General features: G+C 38.2%; 1 non-coding gene across 1 annotated transcript; it reads left to right on the top strand.

Moving 5' to 3' along the window:
* The first annotated feature begins 2,745 nt into the window (after positions 1–2,745).
* On the top strand, positions 2,746–2,827 carry Trnal-uag (transfer RNA leucine (anticodon UAG)). The gene has a single exon. It is a non-coding gene; the product is annotated as a tRNA-Leu (tRNA).
* The last annotated feature ends 6,734 nt before the right edge of the window (positions 2,828–9,561 follow it).

The raw sequence follows: 9,561 nt of genomic DNA on the forward strand, positions 1-9,561 counted from the left end.
ATGACAGGAAATTTTTTTTTTGTAGCACATGAAAAGGTAAAGCCGTAACAATTACCTACTAGTATGGCATCGAGAGGCCCAACCAGAGACTACTGCATGGTCCCGAGTCCATTCACCAAATGGCAATACAGCAGTCCCAGTACTTTGCGCCTGCTGATAGGACAGCCTCCTTAATGGTTAATCAAAAGTTCGGGTTCCTGACTATCAGGCGGATAACGTCAGCCCAGACAAAACGTTTACTTCCAGCACCCTTACTAGTGACATAGCCACAAGGATAGACATAGAGACAGAAAAATTTCCGACATCTCAGACTACTGTTTACCAAGTACTACCGACCTTTAAAGCAGATTTTTCTTCACCCTTCGTCAGAAAAATCACTCATTTGCATGAGGACTGAGGGACAAAAAAGGAGAAGTGAGAGTTACTGGAGCTGCCGATAACACATCCACTGCATTATCTACTCTCCATTAAAAAAAAGGGGGGTAGGTACGAGGGACATATTAATATCTACTTAGTATAAGTCCGGTGCTCAATTATCAATTCAGGACGCTTTTGAAGATAATCTCCCCTCCCATATTAATGGGTGGATGTTTTAGCATTATATATCTCGAGTTTGAATAATTCGAGCTTCACCTTATAATTAAAATCCAATAATTAACTTTTATCAATTTGTGAAGTCGGCTTAATATTAATTTACATGTGAGTTTATATAATTATTCAAGATTTTAATTTGGGAGGTTCTCGTTTAGGTGATTTTTTTCTTTCCGTTTTACATGTAACAAGACGATATTGGTTAACAGCATATTTGACAAAGATTTCAGAACAGAACAAAAAAGCAAGACAAGATAGGTAAAATTTAGTTACGAGTTTTTAAGTCAAAGCTGTAATAAGAAAACAGTTAGCGGTAATTAGTACAAATTAGGTTCAAAAGTTGGAAACATTTTTTAACCTTAGCTGAAGAGTCTGGAAACAGCGACCTACCCTTTTTTAGGGTCATATTGGAAGTGGGAACCTAGCAGACTCATTCTAGCTACATAAGGATATGGTGGGCGTTATGTATGTATGCTGGAGGCGGGGGGGGGGGTAATGCTTTTATTTATTTTAATTAAATTAAATTGCATCAAGGGTATTTATAAAAAGGGGACGCAATAAAAAAAAAAACAAGACTTGATCACAACTACGAAATAAAGCCAAGTTTTGTTACAAAATATTTACTGTATTTAACTAAAATCAGAGAAATAATTTACAGATATTTTAAAAATGAACTTCTCATTCTTTATTAAGTGTAAAGACTTACACAAAATGATTACTAAAATTATTATTATTATTATTATTATTATTATTATTATTATTATTATTAATAATAATATAAATATTATGATATTAATATTAATGAATAATTATGATATTAATATTAATGAATAATTATGATATTAATATTAATGAATAGGCCAATATTTCAAGTTTCAAATTTGAAGATCAAAAATTGACAGTTTGGTAGAGTCTTGTTTGTCTGCAAAACAGTATCTACCAAACTACTAAATATCGTGATTTTAATTTTTTGTAAGGAGACATAAAAGTGATGCAAAACTGTTTTGTTCGAGGATTTAATGTTACCCATCCTAGGCGGGTATTCTTTTCGTATATCTATATATCTGCATATCTATAAAAGTGAGAATGTGTGTGTATGTGTAAGGACACTTCTCAATCTATATACGCAACAACTTTTTTTTATTTACAGCATTGAAATTTGTTATATAGGATATTCAGAGATGTTGAAATCTTTTTAATTGGTTTTCATCCGGAAAGAAGGCTGCTAATTGGTCAAAATCGAAAAATTGGTACGTGAGGGGGAGGGGGGTCATCAGATTTTTATCTGTTTGTAAACTGTTTCACGAATGCGTGAATGGTTCACATGACAGATTCCTTATTTAAGGTGAAACACTTTCTAAAGATATTGTCAAGCTGGCCTAATGGTTATCATACTTTAGGTTTTGGTTTCGATCTCAGCTCGAGAATTTTTCTTTTTACTTACAAAAAGTGAACGGTTTAGAAAATAAAACATAATACTCGCATGCACATATCTCAGTTTCTTTCCGTTTTTTTTTTTTTTTACCTCATTTTTTTAAAGGAATTTAACGGTTCGTTTAACACCGAGCAACGCTGGGCACATGTATATATATATATATATATATATATATATATATATATATATATATATATATATATATATATATATATATATATATATATATACAGTAGTCCGGTCCGCTGATATTTTCCGTCTGAAGAGATGTTAGTCCTTAATAACTAAAGATCGAAACATTGTCAAACCAGTTTCTCTCTCTCTCTCTCTCTCTCTCTCTCTCTCTCTCTCTCTCTCTCTCTCCACACACACACACACACACACACACACACACACACACACACACACACACACATATATATATATATATATATATATATACACATGCATACATACGTGTATGTGTATAATTCATGTAGTAATATCGACCAAACTTGAATAATTACATATAGGTATACACTCAAATGTCTCAAACATCAAGGATATAATGTGTATTCATTGAATATTTGCAGTAAATTATATGCAGTTTTCCACGTAACTCAATCACGCAATTTTCATCATCAGAGCACATAGATTTTTCACATAAATATCCTAAGCGCTGTTGCGGTTATTAATCATAAAGAAAATTTAATCGTTGGATTATTACGTGTTGTCAGCGTGGTAGCGTGGCCGAGCGGTCTAAGGCGCTGGTTTTAGGCACCAGTCTCTTCGGAGGCGTGGGTTCGAATCCCACCGCTGCCAGCTTTTTTTAAATGAAAATTAAACGGAAAATCAAAATTAATTTCAACCATGACAAAAACATATATTTAAGAAAAAAGTTAAAGAACTAAAACAATTCAAGATATTCCAATGAAAGCAATTGAAATTTAAGCAAAATAGAAAAATAACAGGTTATGTTTACCGAAACTTCACAGTCAACTTAATAGAACCATAAATTGACATTATGCAAGAAATTATAGTTCAGCATACCCCTTAATTCAAGAAATTGAAAAAATAAGATTAATTATTTATTATAAACTAGCTGAAGTACCCGGCGTTGGCAGATTGTATTTGATATATTTGAATATTCTGTCCTCATACATAATTATCACATTGATTAAACGAAACATTAATTCATAATGGCTTCTTTTTCCACATACCCTATGGGTAGGAACTGCGTTTTATTTATAGAGATCCTGCTCGTAGCCCCTACTTCTCTTTTCTAGTTTAATCTTTTATCTTTTAGTATTCATAGCATTGTGCATATTTGAAAACAGTTAAATCTCCTTTCGTTTTAACTATTTAATGCACACTATATTAAGATGACATTAGTAATCTATTCTGTTAAATTTAGTTTCTAGCAATGCATATCTGAAAACTGGTACCCGTAGCATTAATTTTGAAGAACCTCTATTTAAACAACATTTTGAGTGGAACCTGTAACAGGAGTTTAAGTGTAGAGTTTTTCAGGACTTCCAATGCGTGAGCAACCAACATACAATTTGTCATGAGAAAAAGGTGTCTGGAGATTAAGTCCAACAACTTTGAAACTTTGTCATTGAGATTTATTCATAGACATGTCAAAACTAATTTATATTTGGAATTGTGAACACTTGAACTGAAATGGCATGTCAGAAGGAATAAGGAGAATTTGGGGAATTAATAGTTTCACCTTTAAAATTTCTAGTTATTATGATGGCTTCCAGAATATTAGTTTTAAAAAAATTTATTGCTGTGCGCTATTATACAGTTTAGGTTGATCAAGATTTCTTAATAATATAACTGAAGCTCTCTCCTCCAATATCAGGTTATGATGTGGCATTTCAGGCCACACCATAGTAGCTTTACAGTGAAATTCTATTGCTTGGTCTTCGTTAATAAGACAATCAATGGATTGATAACGCATGCAAAAGATTATAATTGATCATATCAACAGCATCATTTCTAGGGGCCAAGATTGCTTTTTTTTTTTTCTTTTTTTTACATGAAGTTCACCATTTATCAAGGCCCAATGGCCACTCGGGGATAATGGTTATTGTGTGTACAGTAATCAATGGGATAGTGTAGCAATAGTATTGAAAAATTGATAAGGTGTCATTACTTAGGGGGCGGTTCATCAGGAATTTGTTTGTGTTGGACTTGAAGACATCCAGGTTGAGGTCGGGAGGGAAACAGGCAAGCGGAACCGAGTTCCACAGGCGTGCAGTTCTAAGAAAGAAGCTTTGTTCATGGAATCTACGTTTTGATTTAGGCACAGATAAGGAGTGGGGAAAATTATTGACGGTGGTTTCAGCTAGTCGGGTGTTTTTTGAGAAAGATTGGCGAGGGGGGACCAGAGAATGGAGCTCAGACGAGCACTTGTTATGGACAGTTTGTCCTCAATGACAGCAGCATTTTGTTTGATAGATAAACCACTTATTGCAGATTATAACGTTTTGTTAGACCTATTTCTTTTTTACCATTCTAGGGGTAACTTATAGTAATATCAGTAAATATCAATAATGTAAAGTTCTGGTGTTGGATGATTTCGGAATACTATGTAAAAAGAATGAATTATGCTTACAATATTGTAATGACTTGGCAACTGCCGCTTAGTACTTCTACCGGCGCGGGATGGATGAACATAAAATTATTTTTTTTTTTTAGCAAATTCAAATTTTATTGAATTTCTTTTAAAAATAATGGGCAAAAAAAACTTCTGTTTATGTTTGAATGATTGCTTTTGTGCCAACCTTTCATTGGTTGATTTCAGTCTCTTGGCGGTTTTTGGATTGTAACGAATATCACAGTTAAACTTGGGGCTGATAAGTCATTTACCAGATATGAAAACATATGATATCCAACGTACAAGCTACTGTAATCCCTGGCAGCCATTTTATTTTCACAACCGAGTAGTTAGTAATGCGCATGCATGTTACTGTAGCAGACGACAAAGCAAATATTTTAACCCCCACTAATGGAAAAATGGGGTGTTTATTCCGAAAGCTGTTTTTAACATATGGAGGTTGGGGTATTTATTCAGAAAGCCTTCTTTACATGGGGAGATTGGAGTTGTTTATTCATCCATATTACTACTTTCGTCGGTTGTGAACAAAATGGCTGTCAGGGATTACACTATCTTTTACCTTGGATAACAAATGTTTTCATATCTGGTAAACTACTTATCAGCCCAAAATTTAATTTAAAAATTCGTTGTTAGCATACAGGAAACCAATACAAGTTGACATTTCGAATATGAACGGTAAGTTGTGATTAAAAAAAAGACTGAAAATTTTGTATTTGTATTATTTGTATTATTTTAAAAGTATCATTGAAATTAATATTTGTTTTCTCAAACTGCAATGATTATGTCGTAGCCCCGACGCACGCGCGTCGAATCTACTCCAAAACAAAATAATGGCGTGCTGCCTCAACAGTAAAACCTAGTTGCGCGTACATTTTCTTTACCCACCCATGCAAATTCGGTGTTCCTAAAACGAAATTTCAGTTATACGTGCGGACGTCAGTTAAAGCATCTTACGTCATAAGAAAGTTATTCTTTTCATTCAATCAGATTACAGGGAAAAACAAATTTAAAAAAAAATGTTTTTCTGAATGCCTCCCTGGAGCCGGTCGGACAAGTATAAAAAGGGCATTTTTCGCCCACATCGAGGAGTCGACCTTTGAACACCATGGCGTAAACATCAACATCGACCCTTTCCGCGTTTGGACGTTAAACACGCGCGTGCCACAACATTTAATTCCTCCACGTGGACACGGACTTACAACCCTAATGGACTTTGCATTCCCCCCCCCCTTTCTATCTTCCGCCAAGTAAGCGGTGGACTTTTAATTCTTCGTAAAAGATCTGGTTATTTCTAACCAAGAACTCTTATTTGTCTCCTTCGGAACATTCAATTAATTCAGTCGAAGACTTTCCTTGATTATTTCAATACATTAAAAAAAACATTCAATTACTTCAGTCGCAGGACTTTTCTACTTCATCACATGTAGATCTTTTTGTACCTCAGTTGAGGATCTGTTTTTTTTTTACATGGAAAAACATTGAATTATCTCAGTCACAGAAGAGACTTTCGACCAAGAAGAAACTTCTCTTCTTTCATTTACGATCTTTTATAAAAAATAAATTTTGTAAATAATTTATCCATTCGTCTTGCTTGTTTCAACTCCCATTACACCGGGATTTATCATTATCACCGGGGACCCTCGGGGGGCTCGCAACAATTATTTATAATTCATTAATTACGGAAATTTCTATTTTGTATTTTAAAAAAAAACCTCTATTTTGTCATAATTTTCTTTAAAATATTTGAATTTAGTAAATGTGCATGGGAAACTTTCTAAAAAACAACATAAATTCGAAAACTTTAGAATTTTGGTTTGAAATTAATATTTGTTTATCTAATCGATGAATGAATAAAAAACAAAAGATATATAGAGATGTCTTTGTCTTAAGAAGAAAAGGAGAAATTATTTATAGAAAAAAGAGAAGTTTTTTTTTTTTTACATGGAGTTCACCACTTATCAAGGCCCAATGGCCACTCAGGGATAAGGGTTATTGTGTGTACAGTAATCAAAGGGATAGTGTAGCAATAGTATTGGAGAATTGGTAAGGTGACATTACTTGGGGGGGGCGGTTCATCAGGAATTTGTTTGTGTTGAACTTGAAGACATCCAGCCAGGTTGAGGTCGGGAGGGAAACAGGCAAGCGGAACAGAGTTCCACAGGCATGCAGTTCTAAGAAAGAAGCTTTGTTCATGGTATCTACGTTTTGATTTAGGCACAGATAGAGAGTGGGGAAAATTATTGACGGTGGTTTCAGCTAGTCGGGTGTTTTTTGAGAAAGATTGACGAGGGGGGACCAGAGAATGGATCTCAGACGAGCACCTGCCATGGAAGTAAGGATAGAACAATGACAGGCTCGCTACGTCTCTTCTGTGGGAAAGAGGTTGCAGGGAAGAGAAAAGGGCATCCCCCACCAAGCCACGGAGTCTATTTGTACTCCGTCAAGGCAGGATAGGCTGTTTTTTGCAGCCCCCGCCCAGATGTAGCAGCAGTACTCCATCTTTGGACGTACTTGGCTCTTATATAGATAGAGAATTGCATCATTAGTGAGATATCTTATGGAGCGGTAGAAGGATCCCACCATTTTCCCAGCGACCTTGGCCACAGACTTGATGTACGTGTTCCATTTAAGATCAGGTGTAAAGGTTAAACCCAGGAGCTTATCAAATCCTGGGGCCTCCCTTTCACACCAATTATCACTATCCAGCTCCCCTACTTCCTGGGATGTTCATCCTCATTTCGCCTTCATTCTCCACATTAAAAAACGGCATTACTCAGTGGGGAAGCAAATAAATCCAGCCAGATTCGCATGTCCCCTGAGGGGCTAGGCATAAATCTCAAAGAACATACGTGGGGGCAACCCTGCATATAAAACCATTGCTCTTCGAGCAATCAGTTATTGGTCAATGTAGGGAAATCGTTCATACCAATTGTCACTATCCAGCTCCTCTACTCTCCGAGGAGTTGGTCCCCATTTCACCTTTACTCTGCACATAAAAAAGCTGCCTTGTGCCTAATTTGCTCAGTGGGGAAGCAAATAAATCCAGTCAGTTTTGCCCCGCCATTGTGGGGGCTGGGCATTAATCTCAAAGTGTGGTATCTGTTCCAGCAGATACTGCAATCAAAGACCATATGTGGGGGCAACCCCACATATAAGACCATTGCTCTTGTAGCAATCAGTTATTGGTCAATGTAGGGGAAAACCTTCATACCAATTGTCACTATCAAGCTCCCCTACTCCCCCGGGGAGCTAGTCCCCATTTTCACTTCACTCTCCACATTAAAAAACGGTCTTGTGCCTAATTTGCTCAGTGGGGAGCAAATAAATCCGGCCAGTTTTCGGCCAGGGAGATTTTTTCTCCTCACCGACCGCTAGTGACTCTTGTGTCCTGTGTTTGTTATTGGGTTTCTTTGGGGAAGCATCTCTCTTGCCTCCCGGGTCTGCTTGTACCCCTTTTTTTTTGAGGGGGTGGTCACTAAGTGTTTCTTTTTTCGATCTTTTTCAGGTTTTTGGGTTCTCTTTCCGAGCTGACTTAAGCAGCTGGCTATGTAAGGTGTGGTTCCAAGTAAAATCCAACAGAATCACCTTCTAGTCCAAATCGGCGGGTCTAGTTCCATTAAGAGGACGAGGAAGAGGAGATTAGAGCACTAGGCTACTCCAATAACTTTGATGTTGCCGTCCTCAGCAGCAGTAGGGCTAGGCCGGCTGGATGAGGTGAGCGACCGAGGGCTTCAACTGTCAGCCTCCCTGACCCAGAGGAGGAGTGTACTCCCAGGGCCAGGATTAAAACATTCAGGATCACTCGAGTTCTGCAAATTGAGAACCACCAACCCGGATCAGTCAATTAAATATGCAGGAACTGACGACCAGGAGTAGGCTGTCACAAACATCATCAGCCTGGACCTGGAGCTGTCCCACACTCTGAAGAGGGAGATGGAGCTGAGCAGCAGCGGCAGCAGGAGTGACTCAAGTAACTATGATAGTTGCAATGATGATGACAGTAACAGGAAAGCGGTCTTGTCTGGAGCTAGACAATTTCGCTCCAAGAGAAGGAAGGCAGGGGCCGCTCAGCCTGACCAGATCTGTGGGGCAGTTGGTGCCACTGCAGGGAGCCCTATGATGTCACCGTCGGGGAAGCTGTCTGATTTGGCGTTGCTTCCTGACACCCAGGACTCCCTAGACAAAACAATTCCCCTCGGACAAAGAACGCCGCCGACCCCTAGGACACCTCCCAACATGCCATCACGTCCGGCAACACTGGGAAAGACCTGTGGGCCCCAGTCTCAGCTGATGCCAGAGGATTACCGTTAGTTGTTTTATACAACTTATAAAGACCTCACCAACAGAAATGTAATCAAGGCAGTGCCAGCTATAGTGGCTAGACTAGAAAGAAGGATAGTATCTCTAGTCACCACCTACATTAAAAAGAAATCCTTGACTGGGGTTCCAAAAGAAATCATGGCACAGTTGCTGGGGGAGCTTAGTATCCCAGCAACCCTGTATCCCTGCAGATGCAGTTATACGATGTGAGATCTTCTTTTGCCCACAGAAGAAGACGCCAAAAAATTGTCCAGGACCGACTTGGGGTGGGGCCAATTACACCTCAAGCCGGAGTACCTAAGCAGGAGATGCACTAATGTCTCCATTCTGGGCATCTCTTGTTATATCAACTCAAAGAAGCTCGGAGCTGTGATGAGCCAGTATGGGGACGTCGAGGCCGTGCTACCAGTGCGTGGTCCCCGTAACCTGTTGTTGGGGAACTACAGTATCAAAATGAGAGTGGACCGTGCCGGCTTTCAGAAAATCCCCACCTTGCTTAGGTGCGACACCTGGACCATGAGCGTCATCATGGAAGGTCGGTGGCCTCATTGCTGGTATTGCTTACAGCAGGAGCATATGATGAAGAAATGCCCCAAAATGTACCCCACTG

Source organism: Euprymna scolopes, chromosome 6 (assembly GCF_053919585.1).
Source record: "Euprymna scolopes isolate OS-2025 chromosome 6, ASM5391958v1, whole genome shotgun sequence".
Lineage (NCBI taxonomy): Eukaryota > Metazoa > Mollusca > Cephalopoda > Sepiida > Sepiolidae > Euprymna > Euprymna scolopes.